The 26406-nt window shown below is 34.9% G+C and overlaps 1 long non-coding RNA gene across 1 annotated transcript; it reads right to left on the minus strand.

The window, feature by feature from the left end:
• Positions 1 to 3671: 3671 nt before the first annotated feature.
• Positions 3672 to 21193, minus strand: LOC126933581 (uncharacterized). The gene is made up of 3 exons (XR_007718676.1): positions 19349 to 21193; positions 17889 to 18001; positions 3672 to 4047 (listed from the first exon to the last, which is right to left on the minus strand). It is a non-coding gene; the product is annotated as an uncharacterized LOC126933581 (long non-coding RNA).
• Positions 21194 to 26406: the final 5213 nt, after the last annotated feature.

Below are 26406 nucleotides of genomic sequence, written 5' to 3' on the forward strand. Positions count from 1 at the left end.
TTGCTTACATAACAATATCTCTATTGACTACACTCATTCATTGTTAATGAGCTTCTTGCTAAATGATACTGGTGTAGTTTCCATAATATTCTTAGCAAATAAAATAATGGAATATAAAGAAACTTAGGAGACTGAATTGTCTATCATGTTCCCAGAACTATTACTTCACTATTTACCGATAAAGTCACTCTATTTTTGGATGCTGGATCCTCCCCTTAAAAACCAGAGGAATCATGCCAACATGCCCACTGGAAGACTATCAGCAGAGGGGAGACCCACAAGAAATAACAGGGCAGTCCAGGCCAAGAGCAGTGCAAACACTCAAACTTTCTAGAGACCAGGTTTGAGGGATTGTCTTTTTTCTACAGACTGTTAAAATATCGTATCAGAAACATTGGAGGAGTTTAAGTGTAATCTATAGCAATCTCCCTCTTCTCCTTAATAACTGCAAAGTTACCTTCAAATTTAGGGCTTTGACTGCCTTATAAAGTTTGCTTATTTTAGTTTTGAGGACACTGACAATATTCCACAAGTTTATCTTATTTTGTAGCCCCCAAAGTATAAATTCCAGGGTTTTTGCTTGGTACTTGCTTGTCTTTCAGGAGCTGTAATAAAAACCTTTCATTCTAGGTGTGAAGCAATTAGAAAAATATACCAAGAACTGGAACTCTTTTATTTGACTTCTGGCCCCGACATCAAATTTAAAGGGACACTGATTTCAGTTTTGAAAGATGAGTAGTCAGATATAGGGGTAGATCTGTGAAGACCGTTCCTGGATGAGAAGAAGTACAACAGAAAGGTTGAAATCATTTGGATATATGGTGGTTTGAGAGATCATTTCCCTTGTGCTACTCCATATCTCTACACTTTCTTTATCCTCTCTGCTCTGTGGCCCAGAGCTAACTTTGGACTACCTCAGGGATTGTCTCAACCAGTCTCCTTGCCTTCTAGTTTCCAACTGGACTCCGCCAAAGAGAAATATGATGGCGATTGAAAGAACAGAGGACAATTGGGTCAGGCTACTTAATCTCTACTTCCCAGCTCCCTCCCTGCTGAAACATAGTTTATAGCTGTGAACTTCTACTGAAAATCTCCAGTTGGCTACCCTCTTCTTCATTGTGAGCTCCAACTATAACCTCTCTTGACAGACTGTGGAGAGAAAAGATGAAGAGTTGATAAGGACCAGATCACAAAGGGGCATAAATGTCATGCTAAGAAGTTGTCATATAACTTCATCCATGAATGAAATATCCTGTACTTCCTTCTTTCCCATTAATTAATTTGTCTCAGCACCAAACCCATACTGTTTTAATTCCTGCAGCATTACTTCATGCTTTGACATTTATTAATCATCATATGGGTTTTCAAATTTTCTGGGTTATTTTTATCAAAATTCTTTCAGAATCAACTTTAGAATTTGTTTATACGATTCTATTTAAAAAGAAAAAAAAAAAGTCAATTGGGAATTTGAGCCTTCTTTTATATCTTTTAGTAAGTTAAAAGAGTTTTCTTCTTATGAGATTATCCAATTTAGGCAGGACTATAATCAACTGTAATGATTACGGTCAGGGATCTGTCTTTCCATCTCTGGTGTCTAGTTTCTTCTCACTGGGCTCCTTCCTCCTTCTCAGTCAGCATCTTCCTACACAGGGTCAAGATGGCTATAAGCAGTTGGAAGATTCTGGTACAAACATGCAACTGTTCTGAAATGGGCATATGCATTTGTTCCAGCAGTTTCCAAAGTTGCCTGTCAGGGTCTCCTTTGCCCCCACATGAGTAACATACCCAACCCTGAGCTAATCTCAGTCACCAGTGAGATAGAATGTCTTGACTGGTCAAGCCCAAGCCTGAGCCCACACAGCGGGTTGAGTTATCTCTACCTGAATCATGGAAAATAGAGTCGTTCTCAAGATGAAATCCAGATGCTGTTATCAAAATCAGAATAAATTGATTTAGGTAGTCAAAAACAGAAAATGTCCACTACATATACCACAATTATTTTTCCTTAATTATTTTATTTATCTCCTTTCCTGTCTTAGACTAAACTTTGTGACATATATATGTATATGTTTCCCTTTAGCAGTTTGACATTATACATCATATTTTCATCATTCCAGTGGATAGCCCTTCAAAATGGTCATTTACTAACATTATTTGACTGACAGAATCTGAACCCCCATCAAAGGGATTCTCACACTCTGTGAGTCTTCATGGAATCAAAAAAGCTAAATGTTTGTTCTCTCTATTCCCTGGCACCTAGAGGCAGGCAAGTATCAGGTTCAGCTGATGATACGCTTTTGCCTGGGACATTGAATACGAGACAAGGAACAGTGATGTTAAGAATAGATTATACTTCATTCTTTCAGTTGATGGTGGAATATGGCATCCAATGGCATCAGGAGCAAGAATGGCCTCCTATGTCTATTTATAGCATCAGCACCAGCCTGGTAAATAGATAAATTCTGTGGTACAACAGTGACTGTTTCTGGATAAACACCTTCTCTTAATTCCTGGCTATTTCCTGAGCCCTAGTATTCAGCCTTCTCCTGGAGATACATAATATCCTTCAAATAAATCAATTTTTCTGCCGAATGTAGCAATCATCAATTTATGAGGCTTCAACCTGGGACCCTAACTAATAAAACGTTTAAACTTTGTACATATTTTAAATATATTTTTAATTGCATAGAATCACTGGATATAAATATGCACATGAATATATGATTCATTTTAGTAGAGATCCAAGGGATGCTATAAGAAGAAATAGGAATCTCTAGGTATTATGTTAACTTATATCTATAAAGAAAAATTATAGAACCAATTTACTAACTTTTTTAAATTTAGAAAATCTATCCACACAAAAAAGAATATATACTATACAGTGAAATAATTTTTAAAACTCAAAATATTCCAAAGAATATCAGTGAAATCAGTATAATATATAAAATGCACATATAAAAATAAGACAGTATTTATTTTAATACATGAGTATAGCTATTATATCAGAAGTTAATATAACAATCTAATAAAATGAAAAACCTTGGAGAGGTTTAATTAGAAAAAATAAATATAAATAATAAATATCAGAAATATTGATCCTAAATCCACTAAAATATAAGAATATGTTATGAACAACTTTATGCCCACACATTAGGGAAGTTAGGTAAAATTCATAAAGTATACAAGAAACATAACAACAAAATGCCACAAGAAGAAACTGAAAAATTGAATAAACTCATAACTAATAATGAAATATCATTACTGATTAAAGCTTTCTTCAATGAAAATTCAATGCCAATATAGCTTTACCAGTAAATTATCTTAAATATTTAAGGAAAAATACCAATCTTATATGAATTCTTCCAGAAGAAAGAAAAAATATTACCCAATTTATTTCATGTGGTCAAAATAATTTTGATGCCAAAAATTGAAAAAAAAATTGTAGACAAATATCTCATGAAAATAAATGTAAAAACCATTAAAAATTTAAAAATTAAAAACTAACAAACTGTTATTAGAATATATTAAAAATAACAATACGTCATGCTCAAGGTGGGTTTTATACTTGGAATGCAAGGCTAGTTTAACAACCAAATCAATCAGTATAATTTAACCATTAAAAAAAATAAGAGAAAAATTATGTTAACATTTTAATATAGGTAGAAAAATAATTGACACAACTCAACTTTAATGCATGAAAGCTAGGATAAAGAAGAATATACAGATATAAAAGAAATTAGAAAAAATACTTGTAGCATATCAGCTTGAGCTGCTATAACAAAATACCATACTGGGTGGTTTAAGCCATAGACATTTATTTCTCACAGTTCTGGAGTTTGCAAAGTCCAAGAACATGATGACAGCAGATTCAGTTCCTGGTGAGGGTCCTCTTCCAGACTTGAAGATGGCCTCCTTCTCACTGTATCTTCACATGGTAGAGAAAGAGAGAGCTCTGGTCTCTCTTCCTCTAGTAAGAACACTCGTGTCATCTTGAGAATTCCACCTTCATGGTCTCATCTGAGCTAAATTACTTCCCCAAAACTCCATCTGCAAATACCATCACATTGCACATTAGGGCTTCTACCTATGAATTTGAGGGGTACCCATACATTCAATTAGTAACAGCACATCATGATTAATGGTACAAGATGGAATGTTGTTTGCCTGAAATTGGGAATGAAATATAAATGCCATTATTCCCACAGCAAATCAACAATATCCTGATGGTTCTAGTCAGTAGAGTAAGACAAGAAAAAAATTTAAAATGGCATAAGGACTGGAAAGAAAGAGATGAAAGTTCAATTATGCACAGCCGATGTGCATATGAATAATGATAAACATTAAACATTTAGATAGCTAAGACATCTCAACTTAAAAGACAACATATTGTGAGAATGCTTTCAGGAGCTTTGACAGAAATGCTACATCCTTAAAATACAAAGAGTGCTAAAAATTGAGATGAAAGTCACCAAGAATTTTATATAAAATTTGGCAAAGGATGCAAGTAGACAACTTATACGGACAAATAGATGTGTAGTAGGTTTAATACAGCAAGTAATTAAAAATTAAACAATGTAACTTCTCTTTTCTTCCTTTTCAAATTAATAAATATGTCTAGGTTGTTGAGAGTGAGGTAAAAATGTAATCTCACATATTAAATATAGGATTTTAAATCAGCTTAAGCTTTCTGGAAAAACACTTGATAATTTTGTCAAGAGTCTTCTAAATATTCATATATTTTGGCTAAGCTCTTTTTCTTGTAGGAATTTATCCTAAAGAAATCCTCAATCAGATATACTGTTGTGTATTTATGTATGGAGATTTTTCATCGAAGTTTTTTATAATGTCTCAATATTAGAAATAATCAAATTCAATAATAATAAGAACAGCATTAAGTAAACATGAAGATGTATGCACAGGTATAGCTCAGAAATACTGAATGTTCAATTCCAGGCCACCACAATAAAACAGTTTTGCAAAAAAGTGAGTCACACAAATTTTCTGGTTTTCCAGTGCATATAAAAGTTATGTTTACACTATGGTATAGTCTATTAAATGTGCAAAAGCATTATATCTAAAAATATATATGTACCTTAATTTAAAAAATACTTTATAGCTAAAAATGCTAATAATCATTTGAACCTTCAGTGAATCATAATCTTTTTGCTGGTGGAGGTTCTTGCCTTCACATTGATTGCCACTGACTGATCAGGGTGGTGGTTGCTGAAGGTCAGCATAGCTGTGGAGGTTTCTCAAAATAAGATGATAAAATTCTCTGCATTGATTAGCTCTTTTCTTCGTGAAAAATTTGTCAGTAACATGGGATGTTGTCTGATATTATTTTACCCATAGGATTTCTTTCAAAATTGGAGTCAATCCTCTCAAACCCACCATTGCTTTTTCTAAGTTGATGTAATATTCTAAATCATTTGTTGTCATTTCAACAATGCTTATAGTCTCTTCACCAAGAGTAGATTCTACCTCAAAAAAAAAGTACTTTCTTTGCTCATTCATAAGAACCAAATCTTCCTCTGTTCAAGTTTTATGATATTGCAGCAATTCAGTCACGTCTTCAGGCTCCACTTCTAATCCAGTCATCTTGCTATTTCTACATCTTCAGCTACTTCTTCGACTGAAGTCTTGAACCTCTCAGTCATCCATGAAAGTTGCAATCAACTTTTTCCAAACTCCTGTTAATGTGGATGTTTTGACCACCTCCCATGAGTTATGACTGATCTTAATGGCATCTGGGATGATAAATCCTTACCAGAAGGTTCTCAATTTACTTTGCCCATATCCTTCAGAGGAATCACTGTATTTCTGAAATAATAAGACTTGAAAGTCAAAGTTACTTCTTGATCCATGGGCTGAAGAACAGATGTTGTGTTAGCAGACCTAAAAACGACATTAATCTCATTGTACATCTCCATCAGCTCTTGAGTGACCAGGTCCATTGTCAATGAGTAGTAATAATTTAAAAGGAATCTTTTTTTTTTTTTCCTCTGAGCATTAGGTCTCATCAGTGGGCTTAAAATATTCAGTAAACCATGTTGTGAACAGATATACTGTTGTCAGGCTTTTTTCCCCCATTTATAGAGCACTATAGAGCAGAATTAGCATAATCTTTAGGGCTCTAGAATTTCTGGAATGGTAAATGAGCATTGGCCTCAGATTAGTTACATTAGCCACTAACAAAAGAGTCAGCCGGTCATTTGAGTTTTGGAAGCCAGGAATTGACTTCTCTCTAACTATAAAAAATCCCAGATGGCTCCAATATAGGACCATTTTATCTACATTGCAAATCTGTTGTTTAGCGTGGCCACCTTCATCAATTATCTCAGCTAAATCTTCTGGATAACTTGCTGCAGCTTCTACATCAGCGCTTGCTGCTTTACCTTGCCTTCATGTTATAGAGATGTCTTCTCTTCTTGAACCTCATGAACCAAGCTCTGCTGTTGTCAGACTGTTCTCTGCAGCTTCCTCACCTCTCTCAGCCTTCATGGAATTGAAGAGAGTTAAAGTCTGACTCTGGATTAGGTTTTACTTTAAGAGAATGTTGTGGCTGGTTGGATCTTCTATCCAGCCACTAAAACTTTCTTCCTATCAGCAATAAGTTTGTTTCCCTTTCTTATTATTTGTGTGTTCACTGGAATAGTAAGTTCAATTTTTATCAAGAACTTTTCTTTTGAATTAACAACATGACTGTTTGATCCAAGATGACTACCTTTCAGACTACTTCAACTTTTGACATTGCTTCCTCACTAACCTTAATCATTTCTAGCTTCGTATTTAAGTGAATGACATGCAGCTCTTCCTTTCACTTGAATACTTAGAAGCCATTTTAGGGTTATTAATTGACCCAATTTTAATATTGTTGCTCTCGGGGAATGGGGAGTCCCAAAGAGAGGAAGAGAGACGAGACAGGAATGGTCAATTGGTAGAGCAGTCAGAATATACAAAACATTCATCAATTAAGTTCAGCCATCTTAGACAGGTGTTGTTTGTGGAGCCCCGAAACAATTACAGTAGTGACATTAAAGATCACTAATCACCAATCACCATAACAGATATAATAAGGAAAAATTTGAAATATTGTAAGACTAACCAAAATGTGACACAGAGACATGAAGTGAGCGAATGCTGTTGGAAAAAAATGGCATCAATAGACTTGTTCAATGCAGAACTGCTACAATCTTTTAACTTGTAAAAAATGTACCTGCCAAACGAAATAAAGTGAAGCACAGTAAAACCAGGTATGCCTCTGTAACATTTGAAGCAACTGAAACAGTGCTTCCAAGAATATATAATAACATATGAAAAAGCTCATATTTCATTAGCAGTGAAAATATCGACCTAATGTAACTGGGATAACATTCCAAAATATAGAAATCAGATTTGCACAGCTTGATGGATTTTCTTAAATTGAACATACCCATAGACTCGGCACTGAGATTTAAAAAAAGTTGTGAATAACTATCCTTATTTCTGATACCACAGCTTTATTTCCTTTGATTTGAATTTAATATAAATTGACTTTCACAGTATATATTGTTTTTTGGCTACTTTTATTTGATATGCTATTTGTTAGATTTAGCTCTTGCTTGTTCAGTTGTCCCATTGGTATCTACAAGGGATACATTCCAGGACCCCAGTGGATATCAAAATCCAGGGATGCTCAAGTCTCTAAATATTAGGACTTCAATACATCTGAATATTAGAACTTCAATACATCTGAAAGTTATGTTACTATGCATAGCGAAGGAAAAATAGTTAGATAAAGATTTTTTTTCCGAAATAGCCAATTAATTAAATACCAGTTTCTAAGTAATCTTTTTTCACTGTTTTTATGATGCAATGTTAACAATAATCCATTCTTTACTAATAATAATTTGTATAATTCCCCTTATGACACAGCTTTTTGTCAATTACCTAAGTAAAACAATATTGTTTTTATTCATTACATCTTCATTTTATCTTAACATAAAATAAGATCAGTTTTACCCCATTACATATTTTTTCCTAAGAGTATTTGATGGCTTTACTCATTAGATGAATTGTAGAATATTCTATGAAGTACAACCAAACATGCAAACAATCATCCAGATACCTACAGAATCTTAAGCTATAAAAACTTATAACTTATTGTAATAATCTATAATAACTTACTGACATCTCAGATATCCAGTTATTTTGTTTTGTAATAAGGTGTGTTTATTATTATTTTCTTCTTTTGTAATCCTAAAAATGTTTCAGCAGTTTTTACTATATACAACAATACTTTTTTTTTTTTTTTTTTTTTTTTGAGTGTCACTCTGTCGCCCAGGCTGGAGCGCAGTGGCCGGATCTCAGCTCACTGCAAGCTCCGCCTCGCGGGTTCACGCCATTCTCCTGCCTCAGCCTCCCGAGTAGCTGGGACTACAGGCGCCCGCCACCTCACCCGGCTAGTTTTTTGTATTTTTTAGTAGAGACGGGGTTTCACTGTGTTAGCCAGGATGGTCTCGATCTCCTGACCTCGTGATCCCCAGTCTCAGCCTCCCAAAGTGCTGGGATTACAAACTTGAGCCACCGCGCCCGGCCCAAATACATATCTTTTTAAGGCCCCTCTAATTCAAATAATATTGATTTTTATTGTTAATAGAAATGTAGTATGTTTTAAAATACTTTTATTTTTCTGAAATTACTGATAAATAGAAAATTATGATACCTATATCAAAGATACCAAAATAAAACATTTAGTGTTAGTGTTTTTTTGTTTTGTTTTGTTTTGATTCGGTTTTGTTTTTGTTTTTGTTTTTTGAGACAGAGTCTTGCTCTGTCACCAGGCTGGAGTACAGTGGCGCCATCTGGGTTCACTGCAACCTCTGACTCCCTGGTTCAGGTGATTCTCCTGCCTCAGCCTCTGGAGTAGCTGGGATTACAGGCATGCGCCACCACTCCCAGCTAATTTTTTGTTATTTTTAGTAGAGACAGGGTTTCACTCTGTTGGCCAGGATGGTCTTGATCTCCTGACCTTGTGATCCACCCACCTCGGCCTCCCAAAGTGCTCGGATTACAGGCGTCAGTCACCGCGTCTGGCCAGTCTTAGTTTTTAAACTTTGTTTAAAATAAACTCTTTTAGGTAGGTAATCATATAAATTATAGAAGATTTTTAAAAAATTCATACCTTTGGAAATAAATTTTTGTGCTATATTCAGAGGCTCTTTTGTGCTTATAAATATTTTGTGCTTATCAAATATATCGTGTTGGTGAAATTTGTGAATCTTGAATTAACCTTTGTTTGAAAAGAACACTCTACCAGATGTTGATTTGAAAACCAGTTTAATTTGTTTTATAGATGACTTAATATATTTTAGTTAGCAATTAGATGTTCTATGCAAATACCATTCTATTTAGTAATGGAGAAAGAGAAACCAAGACTCTAAGCAAAAAAATAAATTTGACACATGCTCTTCATTGAATCCTTTGCTTATATGTCATCAATTGATTTCAAAACAAATTCAGCCACAGTTTAGAAGTTTTGTTTTCAAAAATTAACAATTTTATCTAAAATAATTGTCAAACATTTCATCTTTTACTAAATTAACTTCCAAAGCATTACTATGATTTTATAAATTGGATTAAAAATTAAATTATTATTGGAATTAATTAATTTTCTATTTGGAATCAGATGACACTGATAAAATACTGACATCATTTAACTCTGCCAAGTTCTGCTAATGGAGTCAACATTCTAACACTTTTCATACATGCATAAGAAAATTTGAAATCAAAAATCAATGAAATTTATAAAGAACAATGTTTTTATATAAATAAAAAGTTATATGCAATGGTGTGACAATGCACTTTCTGCAGCCCCATGTGTTAAATTATTATTATTTTCTACAGTGTTCTGAAAATGATTATTAGCTTTTGAAATGGATGCAAATGCTTCTTAAGCAGCTTTTTGTCTTGTATTTCATGTTTACAATGACATTACCACAAACCCCATGAAAAATGATAAAAGTTGACAAAGAGTTTATTCAATTTACAATCATTATCAATTTTCTTGAGAAATTGAAATGTAGTATTTATATTTTATTGTACATGCACTTTCCTTTTTGAACTCATTGCTGCTTAAAGGATATCTTTCAAAAAGACAAGTAAATATTGTAGATTTATAGCACAAAACTATCATAATAAGAGATTTCAGACTTTTCTCTATAAACCATGTGGCAGAACTACCTAACCTCTGTTTCCTATACGTATTTCAGATATAAGTAATCTAGAATCTCCCACATTTTCCAATGACTTACTAACTGGCGGTCCGGAGGCTTCATGCTTTTGAAACTAGCAACGTAGGCCATGGCACAACTGGCTCTAGCACTAAGTGCCTGGCAGAAGCAGCAGAATTGCCCACTTTTTCTAACAAACTAAAACCAGAAAGATATAGTACTCCCTAGCTTTCCCTGTCAATACACACTGTTTCATCAACAAGTACCTGCTGGCTAATACCTAAAAAAGAGATGTGTGTTCAATTCTGGAAAGGGTTGGGATAGGAAAGTTGGGTTTATCATTCATTTTCTTTAAGTCTTAATGAGTTATATTCTATAGAGTCCTATAGAGTAAGAACTCTATTCATGGTATATGCACCTCAAACATGCTAATAGGTAAGACTATGACAGAAGCTAGAAGTACAAAATGCAAGAATAAATCCATTCTGATGTATTTTAATGTAACCAGTACTAACAATGTAGTTTTAGCTTTTTAAAATGTGATAAATGCAGAATTAAACAGGATGCTGGGGGTAGGGAGGGCATGAACTAGAACTATCACATGCAAAACAGAATTTGTACAATTTGTAAAAATTTACATAATTTGTAAAGCAAAGTTTTTAAAAAAATGCTTCTGTCATCCACGGAAACCAATAAATGCTCTCCAATTCTTTGAAAATTTAGAGAAGCATCTGGAAACTTACATTGTCCTCTAGGTTGAAGTTTAAACATCTTTTATGTGGGTCTCATTACTTCTTCCCAAGGGTCATTCCATCTGTGTGAGAGAAGGCAGTGTTCTGATTTTACAAGAGTTGTTGGTCATTATGCTTGTACTTGAAGTCACTGTTCCAGGTGCCAAGCTAACAAATATAAGGTGTAGTTCTTTAAAACAATAGGAACAAAGAGTTGAGTGTCCTGAGTCATATGGGTTAAGTGGTAAGATACTGGAGGGTCTCTGGTATCTTTTTCACTTAAGATATTAGTATTTTTTATTTAAGAAGTTTTCTACCAAAAGCCTAGGAACTTAACAATAAAATTGCTCACTCCCCCTCCCCAATACCAACCCTCTTAGACATCAATCTTTCCTTCAGTTTCTCTTGTTACTTTATGCTCTCATCCCTCTTCTCATTGTAGAGTAATGGGCTCCAAGTTTGAGCTTTGGAAGGAAATCTAAACTGGTCCTTGGGGCTGCTTTGCTTCTAGACCATTCAGAATGATTTGGCTTTGGTAATGGCATTCTTCATGGGGTCCAATGTAGCTCCTTGGAATGCTCCAGGGGAATTGGGTGAAAATTCCATCTAGTCATTAAGGATGACTTTGTCTTCCTTTCCTTCCTTAAAGACCTCCTGAGGAGAGGTGATTGTTCAACAGCAGAATACAAATATTCTTATGTCTCTTGGTTAAATATTTTTGCTACCCATGAACATCCTCAATGCCTTAGAGAGAAAATATAATGCTGACATTCATCAGATGAATACACTTCACATATTATCAAAACTTGATAGGATAGAGTCTAAATTCCTTAATAGAATGTTCAAGCTCTTCATGGTCTGAATCTGCTCTGTACTGTCCAACAAAGTGACTACTAACCTTATGTAGCTACTGAGCACTTAAAATTGAGATGTGCTGTAAACGTGGCATACATACTGAATTTTTGAGACTTAATATGAAAAAAGAAGATACAAATTCTCATGAATATTATTTATATGAATTACATGTTGAAATGGTAATATTTTAGATACATTGCATTAAATAAAATATAAAAATTAATCCAATTATTTTTGCTTTTTTAAAAACATAACTACTAGGAAATTTAAAGTTTCATATGTGGCTAGCATTTTATTTCTATGGGACAGCACTGGTGTATATCTTGCTCCTCAACTTGAAGTCATATTCTGCTTATTGCCTTGGCAATGGATTTATGCTTCAGTACTTTGCAAATAGTGTTCTGATTCACGTTTTACAATTGTCCTTCCTCTTTGACTTTCACCCCATTATACCCTATTGCACAAATATAATTCTGACATGCAATAGATGAATAGCTAAAAAGCATAGTTCATATGTCGCTTTCTTTGCAAAGTCATCTCCATTCCCTAAGACAGTTAGTTGTGCTAATCCTAGCCTTATGTCTACACTTACTGTGAACTTGTGCACTATACTGTAATTATTATTTACATGTGTGTCTGTTTACTTACCTACAAGCCCCTTGAAGTCAGGGACCATGACATATATACTTAACATAGTACATAGTTTTCAATGAATGCTTCCTAAATGGAATCAAATAGTATTCCTCTATATCCTGTGGTTAATCTGCATGAATATCAGTACATAGTCTATGAACATTACATCAACATAAAGTGGTATTGAGAAGTTATGATACTGCAGAAACTAAAATATCTACTTAAAAATAATTTATAAACCCAAACTGAATGTGGTCATCAATAATTACATAATCATCATGAACTGTAGCTGCATTTATATACAAAGCAAAATAACTACATAGAAGTAAACAAAAATAAATTTCTGAAAGTTAGTAATTCCTGAAACTTATTGAGTACTCAATATGTGCATGTCACCATGTGAAGAATATGCTATCTTATACAATGTTCATAATGTATCTTTATCATTCCAGTGTTAGAATAAAATAGGGTAAATCTGCCATTGAACACAGGTAGTCTGACTTTAGAACTCTTGAACTTCCAATCTTTTGGAAATAAATTATAATATGGGTTTCCCAATAGGTTCAAAGACCACTAAAAATGGAATGCTTTTTCACATTCAGATAGACAGGTCTATTTTTCATTATCTGAGTCAGATTCTTTGTCCTCAGTTTGGCTAAGAGTTTTATGAGCATCACAAACATCACTGGGACAGTGCTTTGTAATAAGGGTGAAAGGCAGAGAGAAAAATCCCAAAATACATTCTCTATCAGACTATCAGGTCAGAATATAAACAGGAAACTGGTAGGAAGAAAAGAAGGATGCTACCTTTAAAAACAGCTGACAAAGCTCATAAGGTAGCTATTTGTTTTATCTTGAACTGAAAATTCAAAATCACAGTTTAGAATTGTTATCTTTTCTACTTTGCTATGCTATTTTTGGTTTGTATCTATTATGCTTGGATTATTGAATCCTTTCCTCACTGAGTTTTTCTTCCCTTTCCAAAGCAATCTGAAAAATATTGCCAGATTAGTATTTCTGAAAACTGCTTCACATAAACTAATTTTAGGCACAGGGCAGCAAGTCCTATGTTGTGTCTAAAATGGTCAGGCAAGCAGTGGACTGGAATTGCTTCTGTAAAGCCCTTAGAGGCCCAGCACTATCTATAGAATAAAGTTCAATGCCCACCTTCCACAGTCGGACACTGCCTCTTTCCAGTGTTCCAATACCCTGCTCTCTTCCCCTGCATTCATGTACTTGAATCCTCTGCTCCAAAGTTACTAACCAAAACAGTCTTCCAAACCTGTCATCCACATTCTTATTACCCTGTCCTTATTCATAGTATTCTTTCAGCCTAAAATGTTATTCAGGACAGCTATACAAAACTTATCTTTTCTTACTGATACAGCTCAAGTCTACTTCTTGCCTGACCATTTCAGACACAACATAGAACTTTCCCATCCTGTACCTAAAAACTGGGCTGCCTTATTATTATTGTTGACAGTGCTTTGTGTTACATTCCATACAAATGGATTTTCTTTTCTCAAATGAACAACTGCTTTAGGCAAAGACCATTGGCTATTCCCTTAATACGTTTTATGACACCAAATTCAGGTCTGTTAATATAGGCAGAACTTAGTATACCTTTATCCTGTTAATAAAACTCATGATCTAAAATCAGTCCAGAATACTGTATTAGTCATCTTTTTCTATCCTGAGTACATAGTAGGAAGGCACGCCATCAACTTCTCTCCAGAAAATGAAGAATTTGTTTTGGCATTTGGTCTCCCTTGGTCTATAATGTTAAAAGGTTAAATTGGTTATACTAAGGTAATATGGTTTAGATTGCTTTCAGTAGAGCTGTGATTTTCCGAACCAAAATGAAAGCTTTATAACTTCATCATTTAAAAGAAGGCAATGAAAGCAGTGTTATATAATGAAGGAAATAAAACTTCTTAAAAACAAAGAAATAAAAATGTTTAAATGAGCAAATTAAAATATTTTTATATTAGAAAAATCCAAATAATGATTTATTACAGTTTCATGTTCATTCGAATCTGTGTTTCAGGAAATGAGGGGAATTTTTTTTAATATGGAAAGGAGATAAAATAGCAAAATTGCTTTAAAATTGTACTGAATATACATAGAAGCAAATACACAAATACTGACACAATTGGAAGAAAAAACAGAAGTGGTTAAAGATATGGCACTGCAATTTAAAATATGTGGATCCAATTTCAATTTTCCCTTTCTAGACACTCTCCTTTTATCCACCTCCACCCACTCTCCCATGCAAAACCAAACATACATTATAAAAACTGTAGGTATCTAATTCAAACCTCTCCATTTTATGAGTCTTCAAACAATTTCTATAACATAATAAAAATCATTTTATTTCCTTTTGTATTTTTTGGACCCTAAATATTATTAATATATTTCTGAATGAAAGAATGTCTACACATAGAAGCCATTCAGTTTTTCTCTTCATGTTTTCCTCTTAACAATTAAGTCCTCCCTCTTCAAAACCCTAGTGGGGCAAGAGGAAAGAGGAACCATGACAATTCCGTGGGCGCCCACTTTGCTTTTCAGGGATGCATTTCTGTGTAACCATTGAGCTCCTATTTGCAAAAAGGCAGAGCTATGTCTAAGAGTCACAATCCCTATTTTCCTTTATTTCAAATTCTAACTTCCTGATATAAACATATTTTCATGAAAAATGTTTTCAGAGGGAAGATGGGAAGTGGGAGTGAAAAATGTAATTTAGTTTATTTTATTTTGACTTTCATCCACAGTTATATCCTAGCTAACCAAGTTCTCTACCACCTTTACCTCAATGATTTACTCCCTGTGTTCAAGGCCTTACTGTGACCTCTTAGACATCCAGAGCAGAAAACTCTGGGTAATACGGTGTGTTCAGCATCTTCCAAAAGCTCTTATTTCCTATCTTAATCTATGGCTTCTACCTCCAATATCAAAATTATCATGATCTGTTATAGCTTTCTCAGTTTTTCGTCTGTGATTTGTGATAATGGATTTCAGACCAACTACCATGTTAACCATTCCTAGAATATACATTATCTTACTTCTGTCACAAAGGTATGTTTTTGTTTGTTTGTTTTCAGAAATTAACCCAAGGAGCCACTAGTGAGGCAAACAGGCCTTTTGATACATTGAAAGACCCTTCAGAAAGATATCTCTTCTTACTTCACTCAGAAGTAGCAAATGTATTATTTTTCTTCTATCACATCAGTCAGTTGTGAAACATACAGTTGAATTTTTACAATTACAGGTTTTCATTTGACTAGCATAAGAAAAAACTGACTTTATTGGTAGTCCCTATGTCTGAAGAAGATTTAAGAAAAGAGTACATATTAACTTAAATTTACATCATAAATATATACTTTAAGGATGTCAGTTCACAGTAAATAGTCTATATCCAGGGGTAAACAGATTGCACAAAACATAATGGTTCTGCACTTATTTATAACATAAAATATATGCTAATATATATAATGTTAAAGGTTTTTTTAATTAAAAAATTAAGACATACACAAAAGTAGAGAGAAGAATATAGAAACACCATAGATTCATCACCTAGATATAATAATAATTATTTAGGTTTGCTACTCTTGCCCAATCTTTCTTTTTTTCAAATTTTGTTCTTTCTTCTTTGGACTGAAATATTTAAAAATATCAGACATCATGTCATTTCACTCTGGTGTATTTCAGTATGTTTCTCTAAAATAGAGGAGTATTTTCTTATATAACTACAGTGCCATTATCACAATCAACAAAAATTAGCAGTAATTCCTTGACATTGTTTCATTTCTAATCCATATTCAAATTTCCCTGTTTTCTTTGAAAAATATCTTTTTGAAGCTGATTTCTTCAAGTGAGGATCGAAATAAATTCTATGTGTTATGTCTTTTGAATATCCTTTAATTGAGAATAGGGCCCCTCCACCTTTTTTTCCCACTTTTAAAAATTTGTTGTAAACAACTGACTTAGTTGTCTTTTAAAGGGACTCACATTAAAAGTTTTCTTTTTTCCTTATGGGATCTGATCATGTGTTTCCCTATCTTCTGTATTTTTAATAAACTCAAATTTAAGTACTTTCGTGTAGAACAATTTATTATATGGCACTATAGCTTATTTGCATGGTCATTCTATGTAGCTGTGGATATTTAAACAGGTGTTTTTGTCCTCTGCAATTGAGAGCCACACGTTTGTAAAATGCACCTCAAATTTTCTAGCAGTTAGGAGTTTCCCAGGATCTCCCTTCTATCATTGTCTCCTTGAAGCTGTTTATTCTCAAATTGCACCCTCAAGAAATGATGTCTCTATTCTCCTGGGTGTCCTTGTTTCCTCTCTTTCTGCAAATTCTTGTGCTTTCTTTATAACGTTTTATTTCTATTGCCTTACATTGAACAGGAAGCATAATTTCTTCCCATATTCCTTGTCCATTCATGCAAAATCCTTATTATTAAAGGCAAGACACTACAATTCATTTTGACTCAGTTCCAAATAAACATTTAACAAACATTTTTGGGTGACTATTATGTGCCAGACTCTTTGCTAGCTTTGAGAAAATAGAGATGAATAAGTAAAAGACCATTCACTCTGGTGGCCTACTGAGGAAGATAAGCAGCCAAACACACCACACAATATGACCTCAGTGCTCCAATGCCAATGCCAATTGAGTGCTGTGGAAACAAATGCTTCTAGCCTCTGTAAGGCCCATGAGTCAGTTTATGGCTCTTTATAATACAAAGTTACAGACAGCACCTGCCAATCATTTGATACAGATTTGCTAGAAAAAAGAGCCAGCACCACATTTTCTGCTCCGTTCCATCCTATGACCTTTTTTATTTGTGTCTACCTTTGACCACACCCCTTTCTTTCTCCTTGTCACCACACCCTGAGTTAGATCTCACATCATATTGCCACACTTCATATTCACACAACTGTTTTTGCTTCTCTCTCTCTCTCTTTCCCCACTACTCCAAGAGTAGCAGGCACATATTAAGAGATGAAGCTAGTTTCGTTTCTTTTTATTTCAATGCAAGAAGAAATAGGAAAAAGTGGAGATAGAAAATGGAATGTTTGTGTTTTATAAATGAATAATTAATATTTATAATTTGTTAGAAATTAATTAAAGAAACTTTATTTTGGACTTAGATTTCCTAGCTATGTGCCCATCTACATGTGCTCAAGCTCACTTGCAGCCATTACCGAGGAAGAAAAAGGGAATCTTCATTAGCAGTTTTTCCTCTCCCCTGTCTATTGTTAGTTTGACAACTATATGGATACTGAGGAAAAGTATTTTACTGGATATCCATATTAGATCATTGGACCCTCATTTACAATGCTGCAAAAACCTCAAAGTTGTCCTGCATAGTCAAGGTCAATCTTCTATTGTAGAGACTCCTGCATTCTATCAAGAGCCTTTCTATTCAGTAAAGATTTCCCAAATGCTCACCTGAAAGTTTATTTTAAATAGACGCAGTTGGTTCCCTGGAGAGGAGTCCAGTGTCACTAGCTCTGGATAACAGTTTTAGCTTCTAGTTTCATTTAGCTTCACAGGCCTTTTATCTGGAAAAAGAAATAAGAGCTAGAATGATACATAAGGAGGTGAGTGCAAAACTGCTTTTCCCTGGGAAGATTTAGAAAACTGACAGGCATGATGTTAAATCTGCCATATGGACGATAACATCAACGGGAGGAAATATTGCAGATGTTGTTAATATCTGAAAAAAATAAGAAAGAGGAAAAAACCTTTTGTCAGAGAATATCTGTCCTACTAAAAATAGAATTCAAAGCTAGGACAGGATTTTCTACACAGGTCCTTGTAAAGGTCATATGACCCTCCACCTTGCATTCTCTTTATAGAAGAATTTTATTTCTACTGTGATATGTGCAATGACTGCTATTATCCTGTATGAGAACACATTTAAATGCCATGCCAGCTCAAATTAAAATAGTTGGACTCTTTCCTACCACTGCTGTTAGAATAAATGACTAGTATGCTATAAAAATTGCTGTTTGGCCCCGAATTTTGCATAAGGTATATAATGAGCTAAGTTGAAAAGAAATCTATTATATAGTAGAGCTTGAAGATGACAAACAGCTTTTAAATCTTGGTTATGTTAAAATAAGAGCATATACATGTATTTGTGTGTGTGTGTGTGTGTGTATTTGTGTGTGTAGGAGTGAGTACCAATGGGCACACAAAAAGAATTTTATAGCACTTCTTTTCTACAGTTCATTCAGGTATGTGGCAAATCATGTGACCTCCAGTGAACTCATTTATAATGGGTTGAAAATATCCAAAGATGGGAAGACTGCTGGGAAGATAGCAGGAGATGCTGTAAGTGCAGCAGTACTTCCTGCCTCATTGTTCTTTGACCTTTTCTTCATTTAAAGTAGTGTTGGTACCTGGAGCAAGGCTGCTAGATGAGCAACATAAGAACTATTCTCTTTTAATTCAGTGGAAATATGCCCAGGAAAGTAATGTTAATTTGCTATTTGTACTACTACTATCAGAGAAAACTAGGGGACATAATAATGTGGCATAGAACTTACCTAGGAGTGTTCACCCTAAGATTCCAGTCACAGCTGACTTGTTTATTTGCTCTATTTTGTATTTAATTATGTTTGGCAAACCTTTAAGAGAAGGAAATTGAAATCTGCTACTCTGCCTTCAATACTTGCTCGTTGCTGTCAGGGTACAGGATTAAAGGTGCTCACAGCGGGGGAAACACAAACTTCAGCATTTCTCTGGACCCAAGGGTAGTTGTAATAGTCCTGGTATTATTTTGTTTAATCTGTCAATAAACCAATGATAGCTGGTTGCTTACCAATGGGGCGAAGCTGGGAAAAGACTCGCTGCTATCCTCAGTATCAAAACAAAAAACAAAAAACAAAAAAACAAAACCTCACCATCATCCGAATGAGTGATCCTAGTGTGAAGCCACGCACTTAATGACAACGAGGCACTCCTTAGTCTGCAGACACAGTCAGGAACAGTCAGAGTTAGCTCTAGTTTAGAAACAGAATCTCCATTTAGAATTCCATTCATGTGAACAGTCTCCCTGAAGAGCTGACAAAAAGTATTCCCTAATAGAAAGAGAAAAGGGCACCCAAGAAGAAAATACAAGCATAACAGCTATGGCTCTTATACTTAGGATCAAGGCAGATCTTACTAACTCTCTCAGCAGACACTGGCTCATGGGAGTTTGTGGATAAATCCAGAGCAAAGCCAATGACGCATTATTCTCTAGACTCTGCCGGTGCTTGAGGGCCACCATCTGCTTGCTAATACTATAAAGGACAAAGGACAACATCATCAACCATGAGCAAAGACAGAGCATGCAGGGCTGCGGCCCCATGGCATTCACCATAGCGGGTCACTCTCCCCTTTCTCCCCGGTTCATTTGGCCATTCTGTCTAGAGAGCATCACAGACGCTGTGCACAACAGAGGCTTAAAGTAGCTACTTCACCATATCCAGAGGTTGAGAGGATTGAGTAAGAATCTAACTCTAATATGCTGTTAATACAGCTAATTACAAGGACATGTGTTGTTAGGGCCTCAGTTTTTTGGTATATGGGATGTCTTTTTTGATATATACTTATCCAGGGCTTATCTTTCATTTCCTGCTGTTCCCACCTACTTAAGGTCAGATTTATCTGAAAGGGATTTTGGCATATGCATCTATAATTATGCCTATTAATTTTTTTTCTGTAAATACAGAAACAACACATTAGCCTTATCAGTGAAACCTTGGACCTCTTTACTGTCGGATTTTCAGCTTCCATTAGGATCATAGTAAAGCTAAGATAAAGGAAGAAAAAAAAACTCTCATTCTAAAGGTCAGCCTTGTTAATTAAATGAAAACTCAGGCAGCAGCATTAGAAAATGAAGTGACTGTAGCCTGTGCTCTTTGTGAGGGGACCCTACAGAGTATCTAGCCCATGCTGCCAAAAGCATGGCAAGCTGAATTTTCCCTGGATGGATAAGAGGCTGCTGCGTTACAGCGGTGGTTTTTCCTTTGCAAGCAAGTGGAATTGATTGTGTGTGTCTGTTCTTGAAACTGTTCCATCTCTAGCCCACCTCATTTTCACCTTCTCTTTGATTTACCACCACCACCTCGCCATTCCCTGGAGTTTCCTGCTTTCCCACCACTATGTTTCAGCTGAAGCCAATGTGAAGAAAAAAATCAGTAACAAGGTTCTGGGTTGGGTACTTTCACATTTATAAGTTCATTACCACCTCTTTTTATAGAAAAGCAAACTGACCTTCAGAGTTGTTAATGATTTGACCTGAGATCACACAGCTAGTGAAGTATGAGAGTAGACTAATTTATCTCCAATGCTCATTCTCTTTCCATAAGAACAAGTGTTTGTATTGTTCTCCTTCCATTCCCACTGCCTTCATTCATAAAAGTTTCCTCTTGCTACCCAGGATCACACTGCACCGTCCCAGCGCCATAACAGAACTGATTCTATCTAGACCTTCAGCCTAGTACTGTCCTGCCTCTTCCTTGATTTTGTTATTTTTGGATAGGTTCTTCATCCCTTCTACTTGGTCAGGAGCTCTGTGAAGTCCTCAAACAAGTAAATAAAGCCATGAGAAAACTGCACGTTTTGAGATCGGCAGTTCATTCTAGTCCCCCTCATTTCACAGTTGTATCATTTCTATCGTTCTCCAACAAAATAGCCACAAATAGTCACATCATGACATTGCCCTCCATTTCAAAAATTAAAATATTCTCAATCTATGATTATTTTATTGGTTATACCTAAATTCAATCAAATAAATATATTGATTATATCTTTTCTTGATAAATATAAAAACAATATGATTAAAACTATCACATAATCCTAATGAGTTAGAAAACTTTTCCAGACTCTCTTTTTTTTGCTATAAAGAAAGGCTTTAAATTAATTATACTTATTAAAACTCTTGGATTTGAGGGTTTTCCAGAGGATGAATTTGTGTTAGGCACAGCTGCCACACTGTGCAGCTCCATAGTGCACTATCTGCATTGAGCTCCAGGGGGAGCAATTGAGATTGTGATTGTGATGGTATCTTCCAAAGCAGAAGGTAGTGAAATGATAAGGTTTAAAACGGTGGTTTGCATATCTGGCTGTAATTAGAACTATCAGTGGACCGTTTAGGACTGAGTTTCACTCAAGGCAATTAAGCCAAAATCTCGAGGTGGATCAAGGCATCAGTAACATTTCAAAACCGCTCCTGTAGAGCATGGGATCTTGGAGACATGAAACCCAAAGTTGAATCCTAGTTATGGAACTCTCCAAATTTCATTTTCTTCATCTGTAATAAAATAAGGCTAGGAATTGTTCTTACTTTATAGAATTGTAAATATAACCCTTAGCATTGTACTTCTAGTTAACGTTTCAAAGTAATTAGTAATCACTACTGTTATTATTATGAAGAAACATATCACTACTGTTCTAATACCTAAACGTCTTTAAAAATAAAAAAGGATAATAAACTACCAATTAAGCCAATTCTTTTCTCAGAGATTCAAAGGGCATGGAAAATATAATTTATATTGGTGAGTCATAAGATAGTTCACATTCAGCTGAATGTGTAGAAATCCTACTAAACTTGGAAAGTGGAGAATTCTACTAAAGATAGCACCTTCTACAATCTGACAATGAAAACCCTGCCGTTGGAGTTTTGCCTTTGGTGAATTTATCTTTTCATTCTAACCACTCTGCACTTTGTTTAGTATATCAATGTTACTTCTACACTCTCTCAAATGCCAAGCATGAATTTATGGTGATTTGTTAGTTACCCCTAGTGATTTCAGGTACTTCAAAGTTAACCTCCTAAGCAAATCCCTTCACAATTTAAGCCCAACCAATAGCAAGTCCTGCCAATTACATTTCATGAACATCTGGTCAGCATTAATCCTCTTCTCCATCTTCTCTCCAAGGCTAGGGATATCTCTTTTTTTTTGTACTGCTTTACCTGCTACTGATTCCTAATTAATCCTCTTATGCTAGAAATAACTTCATAAAAAACAAATATTCACAAATCACTTCTGCTTTAAATTTCCGTTTACTTCCTTGTTACCGACAGAATCAAGTCCAAAGTCCTCAGAGAATAAAAATTTTCAAGATCAGATTTTCATTAAATTTTTCAGAATCCTCCCTCCACCCACCACTTCTCGATAAATGTCCTGATCTAATCACTCTGAATTCCACATGATCTCTGAATATGCCAATGTGTCTTTGCATACAGTCACCGTTTTCTTTTCCTAGCTAACTGCTAATTATCTTTCAAAGCTGAGATCATGTGTAATTTGGGGGGTGTTCTTTTATTCTTCCTCTAAGCAGCATGTGTCTTTCCCTTTTCTGTGTTATTAGGCACTTACTGTGCTTCAGTGAAATTGATCATTTATATCCTTCTCACTCAATGGTCTGAAGGCTCCTTGAGAAGAGTCTAGGACTAACTTAGTGTTCTTAACTTTTACCTGACAGACAGTGAAATGAGGATTTAGTTAAAGGTTATTTCATTATAAATGAGACTTGCTGAACTGTGCTGAGGAACTAAAAATTCTAGTTGTAACAAGAACTCAGAATAAAGATTAATGAACTATGAGACACATGGATATTTCATTCAGTGTGGATTGGGAAAAATTTCTGTTGAAGCAGAAACATTCTACCCTCCCCACCTATAGCTCAACATGAGCTAGAAAAGCTGAGAAGCATCCAGAAATGATCTTGAGTTTACTGTGGAACTAAAGAAAAATGAAATTGTATACCATTCAGTCACTGGTATTGACACAAATACATACATTAAAGAAAGCAAGATCACACATTATTCTCTAGGCTCTTTATTTTTAATCATCTGTAGTGCATAATGTTTGTGCATGAGTTTTAAATTAATACATGTTAGATCATAAGGAAAACATGTAAACATTTACTGTACAATTTGTTCTCCAATATAGCTTTGGTTTTGGACAATGGAGACGGAAGAAAGGCTTCTGAAATGATCAGACATCTCTAACTTTTTCTTCCCTGGAATTCCAGATCAATCATGTTTTTAGAAAGCTAAATTAATTAATAGGATATGGTCTTCACTGAGAATATGGTAGATTAACTATCCATAACAAAAAATGATAATGAATTAATAGTTATTGAAAACCAGTAAATTTGACCAATTAACACTTTGCAAGTATCCCTCATGTTTGACATTTAAAGCAAAAGCTAAGTTGTGATGTGATCATCTAGAACAGCTGGGAATCATACAAATATCTAAGCCATTTGAAAAATGATTATTGAACCAAAAATTAAAGTGAACATGGTAGAATCAGCAGGTATTACAATGGATGCCCGTTAGCATTGGTTTTAGACTCCCTTCCTTATCCTCAAGTAAGTATATTTTCTCCAAAAAAGAAAGTGGAAACACACACACACACACAAAAAAAAACTGAGAAACCCAAAGAAATAAATAAGATGGGAAATGAGAAAAAGGATAAAGAAAATGATGGAACAAGACAAGGAAAAAGCAAGAAACAGTCATAGTAACTTCTCATCAAGCAATAAGAAGCCTGTACAGGACTTGGACCCTGAATCAGCTCTCACGTTACTCTTCTTACATTTCACTTACCATTGCAAGGCACACTGCAGGCTGGTGTGTCTACCTTAGATCCCCTTCAGAAAACTGAGGGATTATGAATAGAGCTACCGTGAAAAAGAAGAAAGGGCGCATTATCACTGACCCTGAAGTAGATGCACATAAAAACTTCATGACCAAAAGAAGCTTTCTTGGTAGGTTCCCCAAGACCATTGATGTTACAAACCACTGTTTCTCAACTGTGCCACGGGCTCAAATCACCTAGGGAGCTTTAAAAAATATATATCCAGGCGCCTCCCTCAGAGAGGGGTTTAATTGGTCTGAAATAGGATTTGCTGTTTTATTTCACTTTTTTAAATTTCTAAATGATTATAATGTGATGTGGGGCTTAGAACCATCTCTACAAAAGAAAAAAATTCAAAAAATATGCTGCTGGCTTATTTATTGCTAAAACAACTAATCTGAACTATTATGAACTATAAACAATACTTATGAAATATTGATTTTCTTGAAATCCAGGGGCATTTTCTGAATGCTTTGATCTCATTCACCTGACAACATAAAAACAGTTTATTTAATTGTTCTGAGCACATGTTCAAGGCATTGTACTACCCTGCTCCCTACCACTGGTAGATACTATGCTGTTTGTATCAAATGAAATAAGCCAATATTGATTTCATAGCAATCTCATCCTTTTCTCCTGAATTCACAGAAGAAAATTTGCCTATTCTGGCAGAAACATAACTACCTACTCCTACTATTCTTCTCATGTCTGCTATGGGGGAAGCTTCTGACAGTGTTAATCACTCTGCTTTTGAGAAGATACAGTGAGGGGATACGTATCTTCGCTAAAGCTTTACATCTTATTTTAATATATTAGCTGTTAACATTCTTAGTTGTCATCATAGTAAAGTTTTAAGATTTCTCCTTTTTTCATAATCAAAGTACTTCATGAAACCCTTGCATGAATGACGGGAATTCCCAAAGACAAGTTCAGGCACTACCGATAATAGTCCCAGAATAGAGATGTTGGAATGAACTAATGGAAAGAATCCTGGAGCTCATTTGGAAGATATAGGCTTTAACTGGATTGGAATGTTTCCAAATTGCATGACCTTGAGCAAGTTATTTAACCCTTATAAGTCCCAATGTCTTTACCAAGGAGATGGTAAGTCCTGTCCTAGCCAGTCCACAAACGAATATAGTGAGTATATATAAGAGGCTATCTTTAAAAGGACGTTTTGTACTTTTGCAAAGCACAGTGAAAATTGAATTTTTTTTCTCTTCTCTCTGTCCCTTTTCTCCACTCCTTTCCATGAGGTACCTGGACTTCTCAAGCACAAACACCACAGGCAGCTCTGTGGGAGCAGAAGACCCCAAGTAGACAAGCAAGGCACCCAGCACAAACAGGCTGGGACTAGAAGTAAACTGGGATAAAGGGACCAGAGAAGATCATGGTATAGGGGGGTAAAACAATCAGAGGAAGTTAATGCATACTCCCACTATGCTTTCTAGAATTTCTTTTGCAAAATATTAAAATTATTTATTTCTCATAAGGATACATACTTGATGATACTGAATTTTTCTTTATGGAATAATCAATGGATTCTAGGGAAAATCAGGGACAAGGCTATTTAAAAGGCTACAATGAAAAAGCTAATTTTAAAATACTAAATTATATTGGGAGAAAAAAAATCAACACTTGAACCTCAAATTCTGTAAATATCTGGCCAATTCTGACCAACAATACAGGATCAGGAAGACAGCAGTAAGAAGCCCAATGTGCTTATTGACATTTGTCTGACTAAAGGAAAGAGCCTGAGACAACATAAAATAAGTGTATGTTCCTAACGTACAGTCATAAAACAGCATGAGCCCAGGGAATCTTCTTCTTTGTAGCTTTATTCTGCATATTAAATTAATCATTAAATAGTGGTTATTGTCCACTAACCGATAACTATGGGGCAAGAGCTGTTCTGCTGTTATCTCAAATAATCCACTATATCTCTCAAGGTGATCACTACCCTGCCCTTTCCCCACCAGCATCTACGTATTGGGAAACTTAGACTCAGAAAGACAAAGCACTGAAGTGTGCTGAGTCTAATGAATTACGTGTTTATTATCCATTCTTCCTTTTGAAGTCAAAGATTTGCCTTTGCTTAATAATTAACCATAGAGGGATACACTTTTGCTTTTGAAAATCTATATTCTTCACAAATAGTAAAATCATAGATTGCAAAAATTCTATATAATATGATATATAGAATTCTATATCATATATGGAAATATGTATATATTTCTTCACAGGTTTACTATAAACCAAGGAGATGTATACGTATCTCCATTCTAGTAAATTAAAATTGGGGAAACTTTATTATTTTTATAGCC

Source organism: Macaca thibetana, chromosome 13 (assembly GCF_024542745.1).
Source record: "Macaca thibetana thibetana isolate TM-01 chromosome 13, ASM2454274v1, whole genome shotgun sequence".
Lineage (NCBI taxonomy): Eukaryota > Metazoa > Chordata > Mammalia > Primates > Cercopithecidae > Macaca > Macaca thibetana.